Here is a 27137-nt window from a genome sequence, read left to right on the forward strand (position 1 = left end):
GAAAGAGAATTGTACATAGGCACTTATTTATTTTTGGGGTGGAAGAGGGGTCCCGAATTATTGAGAGCAGAAGAGCTTGTTCCTTTAGGTAAGCATGTAAGACCTATGATTTAGATTTTCTCATTTAGATTTTCCCTTCTCCATTTCTACTAGTTGGATGAGATTGAACACACAGAGCAAAAGATTGAGTACATGCATGGGGTTTTCCAGTGTGGACACAAGTTCATGGTTGGACTAGAGCTTCCTTTATAGACGGCTCATATTTTCCATCAAGACATCATCGGTCAAAGGTTATAACCAAGCACAGAGAAGACAGACACATGACTAGCCAAGTGTTGCAGTGTCACAAGACTCTTTGGATCTCAACCACATACTCATTCAAAATCCAGAACTCAATAGAGGGTAGAACCTATTGGAAAAACAAAAAATAGCATGATATTAAGAAAACAAAGCAAATTGAAGCAAAAATAGAAAATCAATGTGAAAAGACAGTAGTAAAAGGCTATGTACACAGCGCAGGGTGCGGCGTTGGGTTACTAAAAATAGTTCTTTAAGTATTGGCCGTTGACAGAAAGGTTTTCAATCCTCCCATCTGTTTTTACAGACGATACGTGTGTGGGCCAAGCCTTTCCTGAATAATGTATGGACCAATCCATGGGGACTGGAACTTCGTATGTTTCCCTTTGTCTTCATTGGGTTTGTCCCATTTCAAGACTACCTGTAGACTTCTTGTCAAACCATCTCTTGATATGGTTTTGGTGGAGTGTGAATTTTTCTTTTACTTTAATCTATTCTTCTTGTAGCTTGTGAAGTGTATCAATCCTACGTTGAACTAACAGACATGGCTTGCCTTGGGATTCTTGAGACAATTGGAGAGTATGAAACTAGATGTTTGGTGGGAGGATGGCTTCTTTCCCATTAACCAGGAAGTATGGCGAAGTGTTCAGAGAGGGTTTGGGTGTTACACAGTTATCCCATAAGGAATTCGTCAAAGCAGAGTTTCAGTTTCGCTGTTAAGAGTAAATGGTCTTCTTGATAATTCAGATAAGTTTTTTATTCATAGATTTGGCGAAACCATTTCCTTGCGGGAAGTATTTAGTTGAGTGTTTGAGCACGATACCATATTGCAATGAAAAATCATAAAGCTTTAAAGATGAAAAGTAAGTTTCATTTTCAAACACAAGTGATACTAGAAAAACAAATCGTGAGATGATGTTTTGTTGAAGGAAGCTGATGACTTCCTCGTTGTTCACTTACTTAAGCGGAACTGCTTCGTTCCACCACGTGAAGTAATCTTTAGTTGTCAAGATGTAGTGGTGCTAATTTGATGAGTCTAGGAATATTTAGCCAATGATGTCTAAGCCCCACTGTTGAAATGGTTCACTCATTGCAACAAGGTGCAACGAGGCTGTTAACCTTCGTGTTTTGTCGATGCATCGCTGTTAGACCAGGAACTTGCGAGCATAAGCATGTGCATCCTTGAATAATGTGGGCTAGTAGAAATCGGCTCACATGACTTTGTGCGCAGTGGTGTTTCCTGTAAAGTGACCCCCAGCTGGTTCGTCATGAAGATCATGTAAGACCTTCTCTGAATCATGTGCCCCCAGGCACCTGAGAAAAATTCTATTGCTATGTTTTTTGTAAATCACTCCATGCACAAACTGGTAAGGTAAAGCTTTGAGGCAAAGTTATCTCTTCTATATCATGGAGAAATGAGAGGGCATGGTGCCATTCTCAAGGTATTGTCACACATCTTCGTACCAAGAGTCTCCTATGAAGTGGGTGGTGCTTCCTCTACATCGTACATCTCAATTTATTTCTCCCAACTAGCAAGCTCTTGTTCATGAACTGCTTCGATTACGACCATGACCCTTGATAGTGTTAACTGGCTTGATGTCAAGATCATACTCTTGCAAGCCTCTCATCTAGTTTGCACGTATTTCACCCAGCTCCTGTTGAACAAGCAGTGATCTGACTGTTGGGTGTGGCATAAAGGCTATGCAATGGTTCTTCAATAGGTAGGTGTCATGCAGAAAGAGTCAATTTTGCGGACAAAACCGACCTCCCTAGAAGCTAAGGCTTTCTAGTGACAAACAAGACAAGTAAACACTACCTTTCTCTAAATATGCATTTAGAATACAAGTAAACAGGTGTTTATAACATACCTTTAGTCCAACACTTTGTAGTAGTCCAGCCTCGCCGATTCGGATGAGCTCCTCCTTCTCTTCGAAACTTGCATTCACTAACAAGCCAAAAGATTACATAGCACCTGATAAACTTATAAAATAACACATATTCATCATACAGACTAAGGAGTATATGAAATAAATCATGAATAACAATCTGTTGAGAAAAATGAGTTTATTTGTATTAAATGGAAACAAAAGAAACCATTACAACCTGAGCCTTGGTGTTGTGCAGGTCCCTCCTAGGGTCCAGCAAGAGTTTTCCTTTACTTTGTTCAGCTCACCCACTTCCAAATAAGGCTAGGAAAGGATGGGAATCTCTCCTCTCAAGCTCTATAAGGGAGTCCTAATTCCAGTAGCATCTACCCTTAGGAATGTTCAGCTTTCAACCTCCCCTCCCTCTGGCCCAATGACTGTATCTATAGTGCTTTAGAGGAAGTTAATTAGGTCCACCATCAATGGGATAAGCCCCTCTTTGAATGGGATAGCTCCCCTCTTGATGGGATAAGTTCCTCTTTCATAGGGATACATGAACCATCTGGAGGCGCTCAATATACGTCAAACAAGCTTCTAGAATGCTCTAGAAATGACCACAAATAACTTTTTGAAGTGAAACTTGTGCCTTTTGACCTTTACAGGAGTACGCACCCACCCCTTTACAGACAGAGCGTACAAGTACGCAGGTATTGTGAACTTGGGGTGCGTACACGCAGGTAAGGCTAAGAGAAACTGTGTACTCAGAGATATATAGATTTTTAAAGACTTTCTCTCTTTCTTGGAGTTTGACATGAAGAGCAGAGGTATGAGACTTTCCAAGGAGGATAGTATGACAGTTGATGGAGCCATACTAACTGCAAATAGTCATGGTGAAAAATTTTAGTGTAACAGATTGCCCCCTAAAGTGCGAAGCCTGTAGTAGATTAGGGTTTCATATCATCTAGGAAGGGTGAAGTACTTTATCATTTCAAGGATTATCTTGTGGAGAGCCCAGTCGGAACCTGCAAGTATTCAACACAAAATACATATATAAGATTATATCATCACTGAGGTAGGCATTCCCATACTCAGATCAAAAACTTTAACTAAGAAACTAACTACTGCTCTGATACAGGAATGATTTTGTAGTACATCATAATCATAGACTTTTGTAGACACAGTATGGACGCAGCCAGCCATTTTTACCATTTTACTGTTGAGGAGAGAAAAAGGGCTTTTGGAAAGAAACTTCCCGTGGATATTGTGTAGAATCCGACCGTCGAAATCGAACGCCGTCTCATCAGGTATTCTACAACATCCTCCCTTGCATTTCCATCCGTTTAGAATTTATTTTTAAGCTTTAGTTTTATTTTTTGGAGGCCTTGGGGGTTTCAAGGTCGCTTTTCGGGGTACGCAGGTGCCCTATGGGTGACCTGCGTACCCCGACATTTTCTCTGTTGGGAAAATGCCAGGCGTACATAGCTTGCCTTAAGAGAACCTGCGTATATACGCCCTGTCTCTAACGGCGGGCTGCGTACACCGCGGAATGGATTTTGAAACTCCCATTTTTCCAAAATGAACCAAAAACTTTTAATTTTATGGACTCTAATAGATGTTTTATGGTGTGTAGATTGCCAACCATGCTTGATTGGCGCGAGAGAGAACACGAAGATGTTGATTTGGCCGCAATTAATCACCAACCTTCCATTGATGCTTTGAAGGCATGCGGTCTTTACAAATACTGGGCCATACCTGGCATGAGGGCCCAGGTGCACTTTCTAGAGTGGTTGGTTGAAAGGTGGAACGTTCAGGATCAGTGCTTTTACATTGGAGGGCACCAGCTCGAGATAGAGACCCCAGATATTTACTTTCTCACTGGTTTTCCCAAGAGGGGTGAACAATTGACTCTGTCCGGGACTAGGCCGGGTGGCCAGTCCATTGCTAGTCTCTGACTAGAGTGGTGCAATAATCAAAACCGGGATAAGGGGATAGAAATAAAAAAGATATCCCGACCTGAACTTATGGTAATTGCCTTTACAGTTACCGGACTTTGCGGGGCTGCCGCTTTGCACATTGCCACTGGATCCCAGATGCAGATGGCGATTGATTGCTATCGGGGCACCATTTTCAACTGGTGCGATGCTGTGTTGGCCAACTTAAAGGGCCAACTGACTAGGACCAAAAACGGACAGCTGAAGACTTTTGTTTATGGGCCTTTAGTTGTGAGTTTTTCCCTAGAGAGGGTTCCGATGCCGATCCCACAGCAGCTCACTGTTGAGGTTGGGCCTCCCCGAGAGCCTAAGTTGATGCGATGGGTTGCGGTGATGGCCCGTCATCCTGACGAGGGCACGGAGGTTGTCCGATTTAGACCAGAGTATTTTCACTGGTTAGAGAACCAGGTCTTCTCGATACAGGATTTTCCGTATGCCGGAGTTGATTTTCGTGGAGATCCGGACATGATTCTTCCACCGGGAGAACAGTGGGATGACACAGGTACTTCATTTTTCACAAGTTTTTAAATTATTTATTTTTTTTGTTTTTATATCATCTCAAAACTGACAGTGACAATTTTCAAAATGCAAATGTAGGCCCACAGCGTCCGGCCAATCTCCGGCCTTTCGAGAGGAGAGTACCAGTTGCACCGGCACCGGCCCCACAGGACGCGGCCGCAGAGACCTTAGCTAAGTTGGAACAAGACCTAGAGCATCTTACGGCAGACATACCAGAGATGACTATAGATAATATTCCTATCAGACTTCAGTGCTATGTGGTCGCAGTCCCAGGACCTTTTAGGAGGTTCTTGTGTAGGGTAGCCCGTGCAGTGGTGTCGTATAGAGAGCACCACCAGTGATTGGATGGTCACTTTTGTAAACACATGTGACATTTTGGTTTTTTGTACTTATCATTTTTGCCGATCATAAGGTGTCTTTCAACCTATGATCGAAGACGATGTATTTTTGACACACTCCTATCTATATATATCATTATTACCAGCTTATCTTGTTAAACATGTGTGATGAAATGTTTTTAAATTTACATGTATGATTATTGCAAATGTCTGTCTAACATTTGAGAAGCAATTGCATCTGCTAATGTATTTAAAGACCTTGGAATATGCTGATATTCAATGTAATCAAATTCACGTTCCAAGAGACGCACTCTCAAAAATAACCTTAATAACACTGGATTTCTAATGGCATACACTTTATTAAGCTATAATACAACGAGTTCAGAATCTAACCTCACTATCAAACTCCGAATCCCGAACGAAATAGATTCAAACAATAACTCAATCACTGCACTGTATTCTGCAATGTTGTTTGTTGTTTGACCGAGGCTCACCCCATGCATAGAAACTAACTCGTTAGAGGGCGAATAGATAACCCAAGCTGCGGAAGAGATATTCCGTGTACTACGACAAGCACCATTAGTGAATCCAATGTACGTTTGGAGAGGCGTCGACATCTGCAATATCAAGAGTAGAACCAAGATAAGCCAGAATAACGACGAAAAACACACTCTCTAAGCTAAGCACACTGTTTATACTAACAAACACACCAGCTAGAAAGAAAAAGCTAACCTAACTAAATCTCCATACCCATCATTTAAGCATAATACCTCTTTAGGTAAAGTCCATTTCTGGGTTTACCCAAAGAGTCCCCGTCAAAATCTACCAGCTCATAGGCCCCTTTTGCTAGCTTTCGCTTGAAAATGTAGGGCCCATGCCACGTAGGAACGAATTTTCCAGCACCTAATTTATCGTTAGCTTGATCATATAATAGCACTAGGTCTCCTTCCGAAAAATTTCGAGGGGTCACTTTGCGATCATACTGAGCTTTCATGCGTTTTGCGTGAGTCTCGATTGCCAATGCAGCGTCACGTCGAGTCTCATCTAATTGAGCTAAGTATAATAGACGCTTCTCCTCTTCGGAAGTAGCTGGAAGTAATTCGACAGCCATTTGAAGTGACGGGATTTCGCATTCAATGGGCAGCACTGCTTCTAAACCATAAACTAGTTGGAAAGGAGTGAACCCTGTTGATGTTTTCACTGAGGTTCAGTACGCCCAAAGCGCGGAAAATAACATGTTGTGCCAATTCGACCGATGAATACCAATGATTCGTCAGATCATGATAACTAAAAATTTGTTGATGGACTCAACCAGGCCATTGGCTTGTGGATAATAAGGAGTTGAGCTATCGTGATGCAAACCAAGCTGGCCTGTAAGTTCTGTCATCATAACGTTTCGAAAATGGCGCCCATGGTAAGTGATTATCGCTTGTGGGACACCAAACCTAGCAATAATTTGATTGAATACGAAAATTGCAGCTGTCTTGCCATCTTCCTCGAATGTAGGCATTGCCTCGACCCACTTAGTAAAATAATCAACCGCAAGGATGATATACACATGCCCCCCGGCCGAGTGAGGGTTACATGTAATAAAATCGATACCCCATTTAGCAAAAGGACCAACGACAATTATAGGGTGGAGAGGAGCAGGCGGTGCGCGCATCTTGCGATCAAACGCTTGACAGTTGTGGCATTTCCGGACCGCAATAATACAGCCTTTAAACAAGGACGGCCAGAAGTAGCTAGCGCGCAATATCTTTTGGGCTGTGGCATACCCAGACATATGACCGCCACATGCTCCAGAGTGACAGTCATTCAAAACCATTTCAGCTTCCTCGTGAGTTAAGCAACGATGAAAAACCAAGTCCGCCCCACGGCGATAAAGAGTATCTCCAATAATTTTGTACTGTTGGGACTGGAATCGAATTTTCCGACGTTCCGACTTTGAAACTTCAGGCCGAAAGGATTGGGTCTGGAGATAGACAATTATATCTCCATACCACAGATCTAAAGTGCTGATGAGAAATAAAGATTCGTCCACAATGGGTTCCTCTGCCACAGTTTCTGTGTCAGCACGCGGGAAGTCACACATCAACTCTGCAAAAACTAAAGATTTCTTAGACTTAGATTTTTCAAATTCCAAGTTGAACTCCTGCAGGATAACGATCCATTTAGAGTACTTTCCCCCTAGCAATTGTTTAGTCAAAATGTAGATCATAGGGTTGCAATCCGAAATGACTATAGTTTTACGGAGAAGAATGTAGTGACGAAAACATTGGACAGCTTGAACGACTGCCAAGGCCAATTTCTCCACATGTGAATATTTGAGCTCAGTAGGATTTAACGTCTGACTAAGGTAATAGATCACATGTTCCATTCCGAATTCGTCTTCCTAGACTAAGACCATTCCAATGGTGGAATGAGCGACGGCGAGGTAAAAAAGTAATCCTGGTTGTAGTTGGGAGGATGCAGCAACGGTGCATGGGTTAACGCGTGCTTGAGTGCATCAAAAGAGTTCTGAGCTATCTCATCCCAAGAGAATTGAGCGTTTTGTTTCAAAAACCGGGTAAAACCCTTGGTAATCTCGGCGTAGTTAGGAATGAATCGGCGTAAAAAGTTTGCTTTCCCCTGCAAACTTTGGAGTTGGCGAAGACTCGAAGGAGGAGGCAATTTGATGATAGCCTCTACCTTCGAGGGATCGACGCGGATGCCGGCTTTTGAAACTACAAATCCTAGCAATCGTCCCACTTCTATACAGAAGACACATTTGTGTGGGTTCAACCGTATACGATAATGCCGACACCTCATAAAAATTGCTCGTAAATGGACAAGGTGATCAGCTCGATGTAAGGAGTGAGTGGGCAAATCATCGAGATACGGTTGCACAATGTGTTTGATGTCATGAAATGCATAAGACATCGCCCTTTGAAAAGTGGCTCCGACATTCTTAAGCCCAAAAGGTAATTTGCAATAAGAAAATGTCCCCCATGGACAAATGAAAGCCGTTTTTGGTTGATCGGCAGGTAGAATATTGATTTGGTTGTAACCGGAAAAATCGTCCATAAAGGAAAATATTTCACTGCCGACACAATCATCAATTATTTGATCGATATAGGGTGTTGGATAGTTGTCCTTGGGACAAGCATGATTGATATCCCTATAGTCGATACATATTCTTATTGTTCCATGTTTTTTGTTAACCGGAACAATATTCGATACCCAATCCGTTAACGGGATCGAATAAATGAAACCTGCTTTCAACAGCTTCTCAACTTCTGCTTTAATTGCAGCCGCTTTTCGTGGGTGAATATGACGCAAACGTTGCCGGACGGGTTTAGCGTCCAGGTAAGTTTTGATCTCATGGACAACAATTGCGGGATCAATTCCTGGCATTTCCTCATAGGACCAAGCAAACACATCGTAAAATTCTTGAAATAGGGCCTTGTATGTCTGGATTTCGTCATCTGAACACGAGGCACCTATATGAATGTGTTCAACAATTCCGGGCTTGACTGAAATGTCAATGGGAATAGTGCGAGAAATGTTTCCCAAATTCAGCTCTGAATCAGGATGTTTCATTGGACTCTGAGCTTCTTTGACATATTCAGCTGTAAATATTGATGAGAAATCGTTTTCAAAAAGATCATCCTCAGGTAAAAACGAAGATCTATGATGGAGATCTTCCCATGGTAAATCATCTACGCACAGGACTTCACAAAGTTGTTCATCAGATGACACAACTTCAGGAAATTTTATTAACTCCGAGGTTGACGCGAAAAGTGATTCCTCACGGACCACATTCATTTGGTCGATTTTGATTGAACTCGGGTCGGTAAAAGACTGCACGGCTTCATAGGCAATTTCATATGGACTCAAAGGCATTGCGTCACCAAATGAGTCTATCTCAGATTCAGAAGGAACGATCCAAGGATCATCATAAACAATGGTGTCTGAAGTAATCATATGAATAGATGCAAACGAAGACACGGCGTTGATTGGAGGAAAAGGAAAAGTTCCCAGTAAACCAGCATCTTTAACTAATCCTACACCAACATCCTTGTAAGGGATAGTCGTTTTACCAACATGCTGGATACTCTCTGAAGAGGCTGGTTCGGATGAAAAGTAAGCTAGCTGGTCTATGGTTATGATCTTGCCATTATGTGGAAACTTTATTACTCTGAAGACCGATGAAACGACCGCCGTCATAGCGTAAGACCAACTTCGACCCAAGAGAAGGTTGTAGTCTAGAGGGGCATCAACCACCTCCACATCTAGACTAACGGTTTTTCCTTCAACCCCTATAGGAAAATCCTGTAGAATGCCAAACGGATGGAACCCACGGCCATCAAAGGCCTGAAGAATTGTCGGGGATTGATTTAGTGAAGGAGAACCAAGTGATCTCCAGCACTGTATTGACATAATACACGTGGAAGCTCCATCATCAATTACAGTCCGATGAATAGGCCTGTTTTTTACTGTCACTGGGATCTGGAAAGCCATCTGATGAGGCAAACGCGGTGTACTATTTTCTAGATCAAAGATTATTAGGTTCGGGTCCTGAACATCAACAGCTCCTATAGCCGACAAAAGTAATTTTCGCTGTGCTAGGCATGATTGCAGCACTTCTAAAGCCGACATTGCTGAGGGTGAAAAAACTAAATCCTCAACAATGTTGTAATTCTGGGCTGCTCTTGCATGTGGATTGAAAGCAGACCTTCGAAGTACACCCTTGGTGGGCGGTTTGATTACTATGTCAGGGTTAGGTTTCTCGATCTGTAGTGGATCGGAACTGGGAGATGAGGTTGAGGGATTTGAATGAGAAGATTCTGCTTCTTTTGATCCATCAACAGGACTTTTACTACCATAATCTTGCGATCGAGTCGCAATCCTTACATGAGACATCATAAATATGGGTTCTTCACTGGCACCCGAGGAAGAACCTATCATCTTACTCTCCTTCTTTGGAAATGGATCTTTCAAAACAGCAGGAGTTGGGGAACCCTTGACAATTTTCACAACCTCGGCCCGATGAGGGCAATCTCTTGTAAAATGATCCTCTTCACAAATAAGACAAGGATATAGAGGTTTGCGCTTTTCGTCATTGGTTTCCGACTTTTCTGTTTTCTCCTTTGGAGTCTTGTCTGCTTTATTCTTCTTCTTACCTTTCTTCTTCCCACCGTTTTTTGATTTAGCCGTAGATGACTCTACAGCGTGAATATCAGCGGAAACTTCAGTAGAAGATTCTCCTGTCGGGGATTCTGGTAAGGTTATAATGGGCGAAGAATTCTTTGAAGACTTATTCTTGCTTTTAGTATTTACCGTACCAATCATGCCATCAACAGCATGAGATCCTGAAGGAGCAGCAGCGATTTGATTTGACTTTGGAAGATCTGGGATCTTTTCGTGTAACGTACCTGACTGAGTGTAAACTAAGTCAAGGTACTGCGCTTGAGCAATCACTTGCTCCTCAGTAACTACTCCGGCCTTAGCTACGTCTTCAGTAATCTTCGGTAATAATGATTTAACAAACCATTCAGCTAAGATTTGGTCCGGGATAAAAACTTTCACTAATCACCTTCGACGTCTCCATTCATGTATATGATCGGAAATGTAAGTGGACGTCGACTGTTTTAATGAAGTTAGTAGCTCCGTGCCATTATCATATCTGACCGACAACTGAAAATGAGTTAGGAACGAGGTAGCTAACTGACTAAAATTATAAAAAGAGGCCCGTGGTAACTCAATGTACCACTTGGCCGCGAGACCAATGAGCGTACGCTAGAAAAGACGTAAGTGGATCGAATCATCCGAGATGGAATTTGAAGCACACCAGAGGTGGTAAGTCATCACATGATTTGACGGATCCTCTCCAGACTTACCTTCAAACTTGGGTATGTCACTGGGCAACTTATTTGGCATTGGCGGCCAAAACGGAAGATAATTTATTGGATCGTTCGTTAGGCGCGAAAAGTCCGGTAAATCCAAAGTTACGATAAACGGTAATTGCCGATTAGGATCCCTAAAACTCTGGGTCACAAGACCAATCCCAGGAGGAGGATATCTAGGATAACTTGGAATAGGTATTGCATTCGGGATATTGTATCCTCTTGGATAACCAGGATTAACCGGACCGTACTGGGGTTGCTGAGGTTGTTGATAAGTGTACCCAGGATACGGTTGATACTGGTAAACTGGCTGTTAGACAGCAGGCCCGTATTGGTACTGTCCCTGGTACGGTTGATAAATGAATTGTGGTTGACTAGTGACAACCATACTTAAACCAGGCTGTCCTACAGGCATCTGAACCGTAGTTTGAATCGTGGATCCAGACAATGGTAAAGATGTCTGAGGAGTAGTTGCAGAGACAGTAGAAACTGGAGCTGTCGATACTACAGTAGTAAGTGTGGTGGAAGGAACAGATGTTGCGGTAGTCGTTTGAGATGGAGTACTAGGTGCAATGGGCGACTGAGTAACTACCGAAGGTACAGAAGTTTGAACATTAGACTGGACTGGTTGTTGGGGTGAACCAGAAACTAAGGGTTGTCCAGCTTGAGATGACAACTGTACACTTGGCTGCAATACCTGTTGAACTTGCGATGGATCCCACACTATGTTCATTTCGGGGTATTGACCCATGACAGGTTGAGGATATTGAGATCCATAATTGGATTGAGGGTAGGATTGATAATTGAAAGGTACAGTTCCCGTACCTTGAACATAAGATTGACCTTGGGGTGGTTGATAACCTTGATTCGAGTACTGACCTTGAGGTAGATACCCTTGAGGTAAGTACTGATACTGGGGTTGACCTTGAGCTATAAATTGATACTGAGGTTGACCTTGGGGTACATATTGAGGCTGGGGTTGACCTTGAGGAATGTATTGTACTATGGGTACATACTGTCCTTGAGGTTGCCCCCCAGATGCAATTTGTGTACCTTGAGGTCGCCCCCCAGGCGTTAATTGAGGCTGCCCTCCAGGCGGTAACTGGCCACCTTGAGGTTGAGAACCGGGAACTGAACCTGACATCATGTAAATGTTTCCTACACCCAACGATTTATTACCATTGTTTCCAGCTAATAACCCATGTTCAATGGGTTGAGGAGATGCTCCCGCAAAAGTACCAGAAAGTGACTGATACCCAGAGGGAACAGAAGGACCGCCGTACAAGAAAGATTCAGGAGATTGAGTGAACATGGACGACTGACCAGACATATTTACAGGAGTATATATACCTCCAGGCGGATAAGGAGTACGAGGTGGAGAAAAACTTGACCCTGAGTTGTCTAAATAATTAGATAACGAAAGATACCAAGTAGTGCTTCTAGGAGGACTGTAAAAGATGGATTCACGCTCCCTTAGATCAATAGTAGGTTGATCTTCAAGGATAGAGACGCCAAATTCTTCTTCTGGAGCAAGTTCTTCAATAGCTATCAAACCAGCAGGAAGATTTTCGGTGATGACTCTTTCTACCCTAGGTGAATCAGGAGCACTAGAAGTTGGAGTAACGGGTTCAGATATTTCAGTTTCTTCGCCTATATCACTAGTAAATGAAAAACTACCAGCAAGCTCGGAAACTGCAACAGCTTCGGGATTATAACCTGTTTCTAGACCTTGGTAATCTGGATGGACTACCAACGACGACTCTCCTTCTTCAGGTGAACCTACTTTACTGCCACTAGGAGTTACAAGGACTTTCAAATCTTCGTAATGACCCGGGACGTCTTCAGGAGGTTCGCCCCGAAGTCTACCGGACTTCCTCAACAAATCGGCCACGGTAACAATCTCAGGAGACTTGCCCCGAAGTCTACGGGACTGTCTCGGTAATTCAGCCACAGTTAAAAACTTTTAACTACTGCACACGCAAACAAAGTAAAATCTCAAAGCAAACCGCCTAAAGTCTCTAAAGAACCAAACAAATTCGAATCACATGCCTAAAGAATCTGGACCGAAAACACTAGTTGGAGATGAAACCCAACATCGCCGAATTCAGTACAGAAGTGGTGGGTGGAACAGTTACCCCGACAACCTGCTTAATGAATAGACCGGAACAAGTTCCTCCACTTTAACCGTCTCGAGTGAAGTGAACCCCCCGGAAAATCCAAGTGAGTCTAGCCGACGTCTGCTCCAGGTACAGTGGGATCTTCCCTCCACCGTCACCTCGGTAGAATCCTAAAGATAATGGTCACTAAGGTTACCAACAACAACAAATATACCTGGGGGAACAGTCTACGACCCGATAGCACGCAAGGGCAGAGTAACAAGCTCAATCCCCTTGCCGGCTCCTTGACAATAATCCAAGGTTTACCGACAAGTGACCCCAGGCTCCTCGACAATAATCCGAGGTTTACTGTTTGTAGTACGTGCGTATTTGGCGTCTTTCCCAATGAAGGAGGATTGATCCCCTCACTGGTTCGGACACGGTCTTGTGCTTCTCCTTTAAGAGGAGCTTTCCCAGAGTACAAATGAAACAGTTGGATTTATCCTACCACAAGATGAGCTACTTGTTTGGTTTTACTGTCTTGGAGAGTTAATTACTCTCCTACTCCAAGACACTAGCCTGATCTATATTGGTGTTTCAGAGCCCTAGTAAATAAAAAGTTACTAAGTTGGTTTTACTTTAAGCGTTAATTTTTATGACTTTTCTTTAGGACAAAATGTAGTGGAGATGAAACTGATGGTGTGTAGACTCGACTGAAATCCACTAAAAATATGCACTTAGGATGATTTATACTAATTTTTTTTTTTAATGAATTCCCTAGCTAAGAGAGTTGGAGAATGCAAAATCGATATAAAAACAACTTTCTTGGCAATGAAAATCAAAGAAACAAACTCTTTATCTTTTCCAAAGCATACAACACATGACCACTAATTACTTCACAAAAATTCCTTTTCTTTTCAAAGACTCAAATGCTACTAAAGCAAACTTTTCTTCAAAAGAGTTTTTTTTGTATTTTTCCCTATATTAGAAAAACATGTAAAACTTACTTTAACAGAAATCAAAGTTAAAAAATCTATGGCAATCAAATCAACTCAATTTCACACAAAAGCAAATCTAAGAGAAATGCACCTAAAAGTAAATCTAATGAGGAAAAAGCCTACCAAGTGTGATTCCAGGATGTTTTACTCAGTCAAAATTTAACTAAGGACTAGTTAATGCAGAATAAAGAACCAGTCAAAAACAAAACTCAAAATCTTTTGTTCTTTTTCTTAAGAATAAAATTCAAAGTTCAATCAACAAACTTTTTCGAGATTTGGCAAAGAGACAACACAAAGGTAGGTTCCTCACAAGGGTGGATTCTATGAAAGGTCCGACTCCTAAGAAGACTGAAAAGACCAGGGAGATCCAAGGTTTTACAACTTCTAAATCCAAAGTCACTACAGGACCAGTGTAAAAATCAAACCCTATGGCAAGATCTCTATGAATTTCACTAAAACTCTTGACACTGATGAAACAAGCTTAGGTGAAGATTTATGACAGGTAACCAGTGGATCTGGGCAGCAAAAACAAATTAAAAACAAAATCTAAAAGGCAAAAAAGAAGAAAATTGAAATTTTCTCAATTTTGACAGGGTACGCAGGCAACCTGTTTGCACAGGTGCGTGTACGCTCTGTGCACAAAGCTGCAGTGCGTACAGGTATGCACTGTGCTTAACTTAGAGGGTGCGTACTGCTAGCAAAACTAAGAAAAACTAAAATCTAATTTAACCCTAAGCTAGCCCACCCAAATACACAGTCAAACAGCCAAAAACCAGAAAACAAACGACTTTTCTCAAATCAAAGTTTCACACAAAGGAAAAATCATTCACATCAATGGAGTTCCCCAGCGGAGTCGCCATTTTGTCATGCGGAAAGAGTCAATTTTGCGGACAAAACCAACCTCCCTAGAAGCTAAGGCTTTCTAGTGACAAACAAGACAAGTAAACACTACCTTTCTCTAAATATGCATTTAGAATACAAGTAAACAGGTGTTTATAACATACCTTTAGTCCAACGCTTTGTAGTAGTCCAGCCTCGCCGATCCGGATGAGCTCCTCCTTCTCTTCGAAACCTGCATTCACTAACAAGCCAAAAGATTACATAGCACCTGATAAACTTATAAAATAACACATATTCATCATACAGACCAAGGAGTATATGAAACAAATCATGAATAACAATCTGTTGAGAAAAATGAGTTTATTTGTATTAAGTGGAAACAAAAGAAACCATTACAACCTGAGCCTTGGTGTTGTGCAGGTCCCTCCTAGGGTCCAGCAAGAGTTTTCCTTTACTTTGATCAGCTCACCCACTTCCAAATAAGGCTAGGAAAGGATGGGAATCTCTCCTCTCAAGCTCTATAAGGGAGTCCTAATTCTAGCAGCATCTACCCTTAGGAATGTTCAACTTTCAACCTCCCCTCCCTCTGGCCCAATGCCTGTATTTATAGTGCTTTAGAGGAAGTTAATCAGGTCCACCATCAATGGGATAAGCCCCTCTTTGAATGGGATAGCTCCCCTCTTGATGGGATAAGTTCCTCTTTCATAGGGATACATGAACCATCTGGAGGCGCTCAATATACGTCAAACAAGCTTCTAGAATGCTCTAGAAATGACCACAAGTAACTTTTTTGAAGTGAAACTTGCGCCTTTTGACCTTTACAGGAGTACGCACCCACCCCTTTACAGACAGAGCGTACAAGTACGCAGGTATTGTGAACTTGGGGTGCGTACATGCAGGTAAGGCTAAGAGAAACTGCGTACTCAGAGATATATAGATTTTTAAAGACTTTCTCTCTTTCTTGGAGTTTGACATGAAGAGCAGAGGTATGAGACTTGCCAAGGAGGATAGTATGACAGTTGATGGAGCCATACTAACTGCAAATAGTCATGGTGACAAATTTTAGTGTAACAGTAGGGTCTGAAGTGTTTCACCACCTTGTACACTACGCATGCTTGTTTATCGAAAGTGGGATAGTTGAGTTCGGGTCCCTGCATGCTTGCACTCATGAAGGAGATGGGACGTTCATTTTTCATCTCATCCTTCTGAGTGAGTACTACAGCAAGTGAAGTGTCAGAGGCAAAGGTGTATAACAAGAAATCCTTGTTAAATTCTGGGTTGTAAAGTGCAGGTGCATCTGCTATAGCTTGCTTGATATGGGTGAATGCATCCTTTTCCTTCTTACCCTAGTTGTAGACTGCATCCTTCTTGATCATGTCTTGCATTGGTTTCACTGTCTGCGCATAATCCGAGATGAACTTCTGGAGGAAGTTGATCTTCCCCAAGAAGGACTACATGGATTTCTTGTTGACTGGGTGAGGAATCTATGTGATCATCCAAACTCGGTCTGGATCAACCTTGATCCCACTCCTAGCGATGATGTGCCCGAGGAGGTTCCCCTCAAACACTGCAAATATGCTCTTCTTGGGATTCAAGGATATCCTGTATTTTCAGCATCGCTCGAATATCTTCTTCAGATGGCATATGTGGTCTGACCATTTTCTAGAAAAGACTATCACGTTGTCAAGGTAAACCACTACGCTCTATCTGATAAGTCCATGGAAGGCAATGCCCATGACGCATTAAAAGGTTGCACCTGCATTCACAAGCCCGAATGAAATTATTCTATAAGTGAACGTACCCCACTTGGTACAGAAGGTAGTTTTCAGTCTATCAGGTTCCACTACCAAAACCTGGTTGTATCCCAAAAAACCATTGAGCAGAGAAAACATTTCTTCTCCATATATTGTTTGTAGAATATGACGGCACAGGGTACTTGTCTTTGTCCAAGGCACGGTTCAGATTTTGGAAATCAACGCATAAGTGGATCTCCCCAGAATTCTTACGTACAGGAACTAAGTTAGAAACCCACATAGAATGACGAACTTTGTAAATGATCCAAGCATCCAACAGCTTAGTCAATTCTTTCTGTATGAGGGGTTCAAGTGACAGATGTACTTTTCTCAGCTTCTACTGAAATGGCTTGACCCCTTCTTTGATCGGGATCACATGTTGGATTATTCACGTGTCATATGTTTTTAGATCATCGTATGTCCACACAAACACATCCTAGTACTATTTGAACAAGCAAACAAAGGCTTGCCACTCTTGTGGTGTGCAACACATATCGAGATTGACAAACTTTGGATCTTGTTTTGTTCCCAAGTTGATCTTTTCATGCATCATGGTGGAACTGTGGGTTTTGTTGTTCCTTGGCCCTTGGAAATGGTTCTACAAGTCATAGAGATTTTCGAGAGATACCACACCCTTGGGGATGAGGTTGCCTTTCTTGTCATCAGTTGCGGCTTGCAGAGACTGCTCATGCTCATCTTCGTCAATTGCTGTGTCCTTGAAGACATCAGCGTTGGCCATGAAGTGAAGTATCTATTGATCATCATAAAAAATGTGTAAGTTAGTTATGTTGTCAGGGATAGAAGGCTTATACAAAATTTTGACAGTAAACCTATCCCTAAGCGGTGTCATCCTAGCAGCTGCGTTAGCTAAGGCATCAGCTATGGCATTACACATTCTTGGCACATTAATGATATTAAAAGCTTGGAAGTTAGAGATTAGTCGTCATACCTCTTGTTGATAACTTTTGAGATGCGGTGACAAACATTGTATGTTGTTACGTACATGTCGTACCACAATTTTTGAATCACTTATGTTAGAGCCTAGATTTACCTCAGGTTGAGGAAGGTAGGATCCAGGGCCAACATCAAACCACGCTTAACCTAGTAGCTAGCCCTACTAGGTCGGGAGAGGGCTTTCTCCTGGTCAATCTCAAAAAATTATGATCAGTAAGGGCTTGAGATATGACTGATAGAAATAATGATTTTAGGCTAGGTATATGTGCAAAGAATTTGATTGAATGAAATGATTTTTTTGTTGGCTCTAATGGAAAGGCATATTTTGGGTGCGGGGAATGAGGCTCAGTCTTGCAGAGATCTCAATGGGGCAAGGTAGGCAACTAATTTTGGCACTTCAAATCAAATGAGATGGAGGGATTAGACAGGTGAGGAGTTGAGGAGGGCAAGAGAAACCATGGATCCTCTCCAAATAGCTGAGAACATCAAGAAACTAAAGCAAACCTCAAGTAGAGCACTGCAATTTCAATGGATTCTACTTACACTCTTGTTTGATTTAGCTGAGAAGAAATAAGAGAGATAATGGAATACAATCACATAAATAAATTCACAATTAAAAAGAAAGCACTGTACCAAGACAAATTTCCACATGGATCCCAAAGAGTGCTGCAAACTCTGGTCTCAATTCCTTAGCCAAAATGCTGATATGAGTGTACAATGAAGCTCAAGGCTTTCTCAAAAGTCCAACCATGCTAATGACTGAAAAACCACATATTATAGAAAAACCATAGCTCATCCTAGCCTCTAGGGGTTGAGCTCACATGTTTAGGAGCTGTTCCAACTAATCCTAAACTGAGAACTAGAAATTAGGCATTGGAATAGCATGCCTCTAGAAATAAGGGCACTGATTCATTCAGTTTCAAACAACTTTTAATAGATGAATCTACCCTCACAAGTGAAAATTTGACATATTTACATCATAATCCTTCAATGTACATTAAATTATATCACAAATTTGACACTAAGAAGGTGAAAAAGTCAAACTGGTAAAAGCTAGGCAAAAAACAGAGCATTCCTGGTCAAACTAGGCCAAATTTCCTCTATGCCCTGCGCCTAATTCTCTATGCATAGCGCCTGTTTGGACCCACTTTTGGAGGACTTCCTAGTGTCCCAATTCACTCCACGTGTGCTTTTTAGAAAGGTCTACCTATCTACTTTCCAACCCAAGTTGAATTTTTTAATTTGGCCTCCATTAGCCCCTTCAAAAGTCAGTTCTCCCAACGCTAGTTCCTGTGTGTCAAAATAGGGGTAGTAAGGTAATTTTTTGAGTGTTTTTGATCTTTTTGAGGGCTCAAAACCTGTCCAGATTTCTTGGAGATTGGTAGGAAAGCATATTTTTCCATGCCAAATCCAAAAATGCTGAGTTTTTGTCATTTGGAGGCTCCCATCAAAAGCGAGCGCCAGGTGGCGCGGTGCATAGAGCAGAAAATCCTGTTTTTTGTGCCAAAAATTCCAAAAATGCAAAAATTGCCCCAAATTTTTTGAAATTTGGGCTGAGTCTTCTCCATCAAGCATTGTGTTGGGCCAAGGAAGCCTCAGCCAATATCTGAAGTCCTTCATGCTCCTTTCGCCTCTTTGATGCCCTCTTCAATTTTGCCTTTAAGCTCCTGATTCTCGCCTTGCAAACTTTGTTTCTCGCCATATAATGATAAACCATGTGCCTTAACAATGTCTTCTCCTTGTTGGCCTTTTCCAATAACTTCTCTAAGTTGATGTTAGTTGTTTCAAGCCATGACTCCCGATTGACATTGACCTCTTGCTCAAGTGACGTGAGCTCCACCTTCCTCCTTTGGGCAGCTTGGCAATTCTCCCGAATGTTTTGAAGCTCCATAATCGCTTGCTGATCTTCAAGCTGGTTATTTATTTGCTCTAGTGTATGTGTCTTCATCACGGTCATATGAAGGATTAGACTCCATGTTTGCTAGTGGGTGAGTTTTCTTGATGAGTAGTGGGAGATTTATGGTGTTTTCAATTTTCTGCCACCAAGGTTAAAAATATATGAGGGACTGTGAAGGGGAAAGTGTATGAGGGGTTTTGGGAATGTTGTTGACAAGTGTTTTGGGAAATAGGGGGTTTTAGGGATAATTTTTAGATTTTGGGATAACAATTAGGGTTTAGGAATGTGTAGATAGGGTTTCAGATAGTGGGAATTAGGAATATGGGGTTAGTGAATTTAGGGATATGGGAATTAGGGATATGGGGATGAAACTAGAAAATGAATGTGGGAAAAAAATGGTTTGGGAGTGAGGGAATGGAATTTGGCAGCAAAAACACAAACTAAAAACCCTAAGCACTTATTTTTGAGCAAAAATTGCAAGGAAGTAGGGTTTGAGTTTTGTCTCACTAAACCACCATAAATTTTAAGAAAAACTCATTCACTAGCAAGGGAAGAAAGCTTGACTTACTTGCACACCATAGGATTGAGCAAATTTGGAAATTTAAGAGAGTTTATGGGTGAAATTGGGCTTACAGCTCTATGCGCTGCGCCAAAAACCCAATGGGGAAGGATAGGGGAAGGTGTATGAACGTCAGGATACAATTTTTGTTGATGATTTGACCATCCAAGAGAAATTGCCTTCAAAACCATAGGAGAGGGAAATGAACCTTACTTAGGCACAACTGAAGCATGAACAAGGTGTAAAATGACCCATTGGAACCTAACTTGATGATGACAACCCTCTGAATGATGGTACACTCAGCTGAATAGTGACATGGACGGACATTTGGACAACTTTGAAAGGAGTGAAAGAAAACCCTAGACTTAATACCTAGTGACCAAATTTTACTTGAAGAATCACTAAAATGACAAAATTTGACCTTGACACGTTAAAATCACTTTGTAAGAGAATGTTTGATCACTGGAGGAAGGCTGCAAAGACTGACACTAACAACTTACCACTTTGAGCACAACAACATTGAGGGTAATGGCTATGTACAAGCCTAATACGAGTGCTTCATATTCAGTAGTGTTGTTCGTGCACTTGAACTCAAAGCAGCTTGAGATCAAGTGTTTCCTGTGAATTGGGTCTATCAAGACACACTCACCTCCAGAGCCATCCTGTGCCTTTGATCCATCAAAATACATGGTCCACAACTCATTTATACACGAACTTCTTGTTGCGTTAGTACTACTACTGCTACTACTACTAGTGTTACAATGTGTTGTATATGTTTCATTTCCATTAGTTGGGCAAGGAAGGAGACCCAACTACACGTCTGGTGGAGTTGGGGCTGGCTGTGTGAGATAAAACCCCAGCTATTTTCCAAGAGGCAGTTGTCGAACATGAGTTTCATGAAAGCCAACGATTCATTCTCACCATTGATGGGAGTGACATTATGTTTCATGTATCTCTCGGATAACACCCGGATCTGATTTCTTTTTCCCTTGTACGGAAGCCATAAGTGTGACCAATCTGTGGCAAAGTATCCATTCAACTTGCTGGACCAGTCTTTTTTAAGCAGTAAGCCGTATGCTTCCAGTATGTCCACAATGACAATGTTGATGCATTGGTGAACTCGGTCGTCATGAGATAACCGGATGATCACATATTGTAGTTCACCAATGGTTGGTACACATGTTCGATCTAGTTGGATGATCTACGCAGATGTCTTGCTCCATTGCGCATTGATCCTCTTGGAAATGGAGAGTGGCATGATGTTAGCTGATGCGCCAGAGTCAACCAAATAGTTGTGAACATTGTAGTTAAATATTTCAAATGAGAGCAAGAATGGAGGGCAAAGATAGTTTGCTTCTTCCATCTGAAGTGTGTTGAGCACAATTGAACGTAGACTGGGAGATGTGCTTGCTCCCTTGCTGGTAGAGGCTATGTTGTCTATGGATGTTTTCCCCAATGCGTGTAGCAGAATATCCCGCTGACCCTTGATCTTAGCTAACTCGAACAAAGGGATGTTTGCATGATTTTTCTTCATATATTCAACAATATTGTAATAAAGAGTGGGTAAACTCACTGAGGTGTCCAACATTAGACTTGTGTTTGTACTATTCGACGGAGTGTTCTAAATTTTACTGTTCATGAATGTACTCTTGTTTGCAGTTGTCTTTCTGGGCTTGCTTTGTTTTTTTTTCTTTGGGAGGGATGGTGGATCAACCTTCCTCATTAGTTTAAGTTTTTATTGCATCTCCCCAACAGTAAGGGAATCCCCTTTACTTCTGAGATTGTATCGATTATATTGCTTTAGGGATTTCTTCTCGGTGTTTGTTTTCTGTGTTGCATGCTCACATTGATACATGTTGATCACCTACCCAACAGTTGGTGCTTCATCAGATGCAACATCTTCTTCATCATCTTCGTCTTCCGGTAGACATTTCGCATTTTTTCCCATGTTGTTCACTCCATCGGATATTGATTTTGCAACTCGGTTCCAATCTGGACAATTCATTTCTAAGTGCTTGTCATTATGGAATAAGCAAAAATCGGTGTTCGTGCAAATTTCTGTCTGGAACACTGAGATGGAGCTTTGCTCAGTTTTAGTTGGGTAGCTGTTGATGCCTGATGACATACTCCTCTTCGGGTTTTTGGGAGGTCACCTACTGCCAGATGTCTCAACTGTTCATTGCTTCATTCAAACACTTTTGTTGTCAAGGTCTTGACGAGATGAGTAAGGGTTTCAATGTCACTTGCTTCCCTCTCTTTCAACTTACTTGCAATAGCCTGGGGCTTCCTGCTCACATATTTGGAGTCTTTCATTGGTTCATCATCCTTGATGACTCCAATTGCACGCAGGTCCTTTTCCACAATGATCACCTCTTCACAATTTTCAAGTAATGTTGGTTTCGCAGCTCGCTTGTCGAACTACACAATGTTGGTCGATAGTACATATGTGTAGTAGTTGACAGTGATGGAGTCATGAGGTTTTGTGTCTTCTCCAAAATTGTTCAAGATGCATGAAAACCTTTGGTTAAAGTCTTTCACTTTCTCTTTCAACTCCATCTTGAGGCTGCCCAATTCTTTGAGAAACATGGCCAGGGTCTTGTCATCCGCATATTTTTCTAGAAACATTCTCTTGAACATACCCTACTTATGGATGGAGTTGATAGGAACGTTGTGATACCATACCATTTCTCGGCAATCCAAGATACAAGTAAAAAATCTACATGCAACGTTGTCATAACATACCTTGAGTGTCTGCAGATATGGGTAGAATGCGTCCAAGTGGTCTTTTGCCTTCATTGTTATGTCGGGGTCAAAATTTGTCAACAAATTCTTCGCATGCCTTGGAATCTAGTGAAAAGCACCCACAAGATCCAATGGTCCCTGAGTCATCCATTCCAAGTTTTGATCAACCACGTCTTCTTATTCTTTGTACTCCTCGTCTTCTTCAGAATCTGATGGTTCCACCTCTGAGTTGGTTGGTTCATCTCTGCATCCACCTCATCCGTCACCTTCCCCTCTACCTCCTGTACCTGAGCCTGAGCCCAAGATCACGAGGGCGTCCTCTTCTCCTTGTCAAAAGACTGGAGGTTCCTCTCCATTCTTAACAACTTTTTCTAGACCTTCAAGAGTGGTAAGAATTGCTTCTTCCAAGGATGAGACAACAACTCCTATGGGGGTGGTCTTTGGCTTCTTTCATGTGTATGGAAGATCTTATATTCCTAGGATCAGTCTGACTACTTTGGAAAACTGGCAAGTGATGGGACGGATCGAGCGGAGGTGGTCATATGAAATTTTGGGCTCACGTTTGGGAGGAGAGGATTGGCCAACTTCAGAGTTGCACGTAGGTGAGAGGTAGTGCGAATTACTTCCTTAACCAGATGATTGATGAGTGGGGTTGAGAGGAGATTCATCCATAAACTGCTAGCAACCCTCCTTCTAGTGCCAGAAATGTTGACAGTGTTGGACCTGCCAACATTCAGGGGATCTTCCCGGTATGAAGTCCCAACTAGACTTCACACGGTTTGGTGTAGAAGTCCCATCCGCTGATGGCTCAGTTGCCATTATCCTAAATATATGCCTTAGCTCTTGCTTTTCAACACATGAGAATGGTTCACTTAGTATTCAAAAAGCAAGGTTCGTGTGCCTGGTGAGTTCTTAATGTAACTTGTGTCTAAGTTCTTTCACTGTATGGGGAGAGGGTGAGAGTGAGTCCCAAGTCGAGAAGGAATAGTCCCAAATTAGGTAGAGACACACAACACAGTAGGATTTGCGTAGCTTCCGGTGGGTTTCCCACATGGACGTAACAGTCACAAACACAAAGTGAACAGATAACATGTACAACACCCAGCGGAGTAGTCCACACGAGTGCGATGGAAATTATAACAAGTTTACAAGAATTAGTTTGTCTAGTGTCTGACGTAGTAGTCCGCACATGAGAGGCAACAACAAGAACTGATACAACACATTCCCAACAGTGTATGCACTAAAAAAACTGAAATAGTTAAACTATCTTAGTACAAGTTAAAGCAACATGCATTACAAGTGTCCAAAGAATAGTCTTACAAAAGAATACAATACATGTGTGAAAACGTGCTGGCCTGTTAACAAGATTCTAAATTAAGTGAAAGTTCCAAGAGACATTTGTAGACCATACATCACTAACCCCAGTAGTCGGGCAATGGGGCAACTACTTTCTCCTCAAAGAAAATACTACAGACTCTTAAGGCTATGTGGGAGGAGCCTGTTAGCACTCCAGGAAACTCTCCTAGGTTGCAGTTCGGAGATGCCTGGTAACATATAATCTTCAATATTGTTCTCAGAACTATTGGAATGGATGATGGTTTGGATCAAGTTAGATGACCATTTCAGCTCTATTCCCACTCAAGGCATGCATGAACACTCTCAAAAACATAAGGATTTAAACCACTAATGCTCAATAGTTTATAGATTTAATGGATAGATGGAGAATACTAACTGTGTTAGTATATTGCATATATAAACATAAATGAATGGCTAGCTATAGGCAACAAAAGAGAATACTGATTGGACTCGCAGATGCATATATGACCACATATGAATGGTTAGCTACAAGCAGCAAAGACACTTGCAAATCTAAGTTATCAAAGCATAGATAAGATAAAAATTATCTGGGCTTAAACACAAAGGAAACATGAACAAACTGTTCAAGTGCAAGAATAGAACAGTAAAGAGAATGGATGTTGAACATATGATGGCAAAAGAAGCTTGTATTTCTAGAATAAAGATGAAAAACTTGAAGGAACAGAGGAGGAATAATCTCGAGAAGTTGAATACTTATTACATCTTGTTTTTAGCTATTTATAGCTTGTTTACAATGATCTTGAAGTCTAAAAGGCTCAGAGTCTTAGTTTGCCTGATATGCATCGTTTACTGATTTGATGCCCTCTAAGCAATCATGGGATCAGAGTTTTTTGCTTCTGACAGCAGAGTAACTGCTTTCAGATATTTTGGTAGCTGGTTGCACTGTCTGGTAGTTCTCCTGAGCTGGAGATGCTCCATGATGTTTGTTTGATTTGGATGTGTCGTACTGTTTATGCCACCTGATCGATTCTGTTTAGGGCTAGCTGCGTGTGCTCCATCACTGTTTCTGTTAGGGCAAGCTATGCTGCGAAGGGAGAGCTACCGGGCCTCTGTTCTCCCTTTAGATATTTAGAATGATTGTTCTTTTTGTTAAACACAGAAAAACACAACAACCTTTTGAAAATCCCGCCCATTTCTGTCCTTCTCAGACTTAAAAAATGATTAGATACATCTTATCAGTCTCTCGAGCCCACCCTTGTCGCCATCACAAGTCGTGTTCAACCCTGTTCCTATGTATTTCGTTTATACAATGAAAACACTGAAAAATGCATGAAAACTGCTTTGGGCGAACATTAAATTTCATATATTCCACTTCCCGGATCCTCTCGGGTCTGGGCTTCATCACTATCGGCGCTACCATGCTTCCTTTGTATTTTCATTATATAACGAAAATATATCAAATACATTAAAAATCGCTTGGGCACGGACTTGAAATCTTATAGAATATCACTAATAATGCCATCATGTTCGGCATTATCACATCGCCCTTATATATATGCAAAGGCCCTGTCCCATGGTTTCCGCCAATAGCGATCCGGTGATATAACGTAGGCCATTGATCTACGTGCACGATTGACAATCCTCGTTTAATCGTTGATTGCAGTCGCACCCTCCATATAACCTACGTTGATACTCTGCCGATAGTTTTGCTGATGTGACTCGCTGATAGCGATCATCGGTGATCACTGATCGACGGTGTCCAGCTCTGATTTCCATTGCTTAGGACCGCCAATTTGTGATTTGCCACTTAAATCTGGGCCGTTGATCGGCCAGATCTAACGGTAGCTGTGCATTCTTTGGTTTTAAGCTTGCGGTAAGGGTTTTTGACTGATTTTGAAGTGTTTTAGCCTCCCGATAGTGCCTTTTTTCCCTTCCAAGGGCTTTTCCTCCCTTGCTTGTTTTGTTTGATGGATGATCGTTGAGCACTTTTGAAGACTTAGGGAGTGCTTTGGAGAATAATTAGATCCAATTTTGGGCCTTTTGTCAGCGAAGCTAACATTGGCTCCTTCTGGGGATGAAATCCTCCTTGTGAGGTTTCAAGAACTACAGACCAATGCCTTTCCTATATACAACAAGGTCAAATCTTCCTCCTATTGTTGCATTGGGTGTGGAGTCTATTAAGCATAAAATAAAAACTTTGAAAACAACATATTTACAATACCAAGCTTGAAATCCTTAACTGAAATAAAGTTCAAAGAACAGCCCATTGAATGGGCCATCAAAAACATATCTTTCCTTTGATGCATCCCTTTTGAGAAAAGAATCACCAAACTGAAAATTGACCCTTTTTACCTTTCCATGAAAGGTTTATTTCTCTTGGTCAATGTGTATATTATCCAATTCATCAAAGACTTGCAAAAGCCTATTGATTTGATCCTCTACTTCAAAAAGTTTGGAACACTTGATATTATCAGGCAGAGATGGTCTATATTTCACCTCCTCTCTGTATGCTTTTAGCCTTGGATGTTTTGATTAGGAGATTTTGTACACCTGCTGAATGATAAAGTCTACTTCACACTTTGGTGTGTCATTTGTGACCTGAAAAGTTAATATAAAAGATGAACCAATGCATTCTTGTGTGGGGAACACAAGGACTTCACCTGTTCCTGCAACTCCCTCTGAGAAAGCCCCATCAAAGAACATGTCCCAAATTTGTGGGCTTTATTCCTCTGTGATCTGGAAAACTAATTTTTTAAAGCCAACTGATAAGGCTTGGTAATGTCAAGATCGAGCTTATCCATGACAACCTTGGGCATTGGATCATGGCTGGCTCCAATTTCCAGAGGGAAATTGTGAAGGATTTCATCATAAATAGTGAGAGAAACATAGAATGATCGGGCACTGTCTTCACAGTTTTTGATCATTGGGCTGAGATTAACAGTGGGTTGGTCATCTTGCAGATTTACATAGTCAGTGGAAGCTTGGATGGTTTTAGGCTCAAGAGCCTCAAGGATAGATTTCTTGAAGGACTCATTCTTCATTGGTT

Source organism: Pinus tabuliformis, chromosome Q (assembly GCF_031772625.1).
Source record: "Pinus tabuliformis cultivar Carrire ecotype Pingquan chromosome Q, CPIR1, whole genome shotgun sequence".
In the NCBI taxonomy this organism is placed as follows: Eukaryota; Viridiplantae; Streptophyta; class Pinopsida; order Pinales; family Pinaceae; genus Pinus; species Pinus tabuliformis.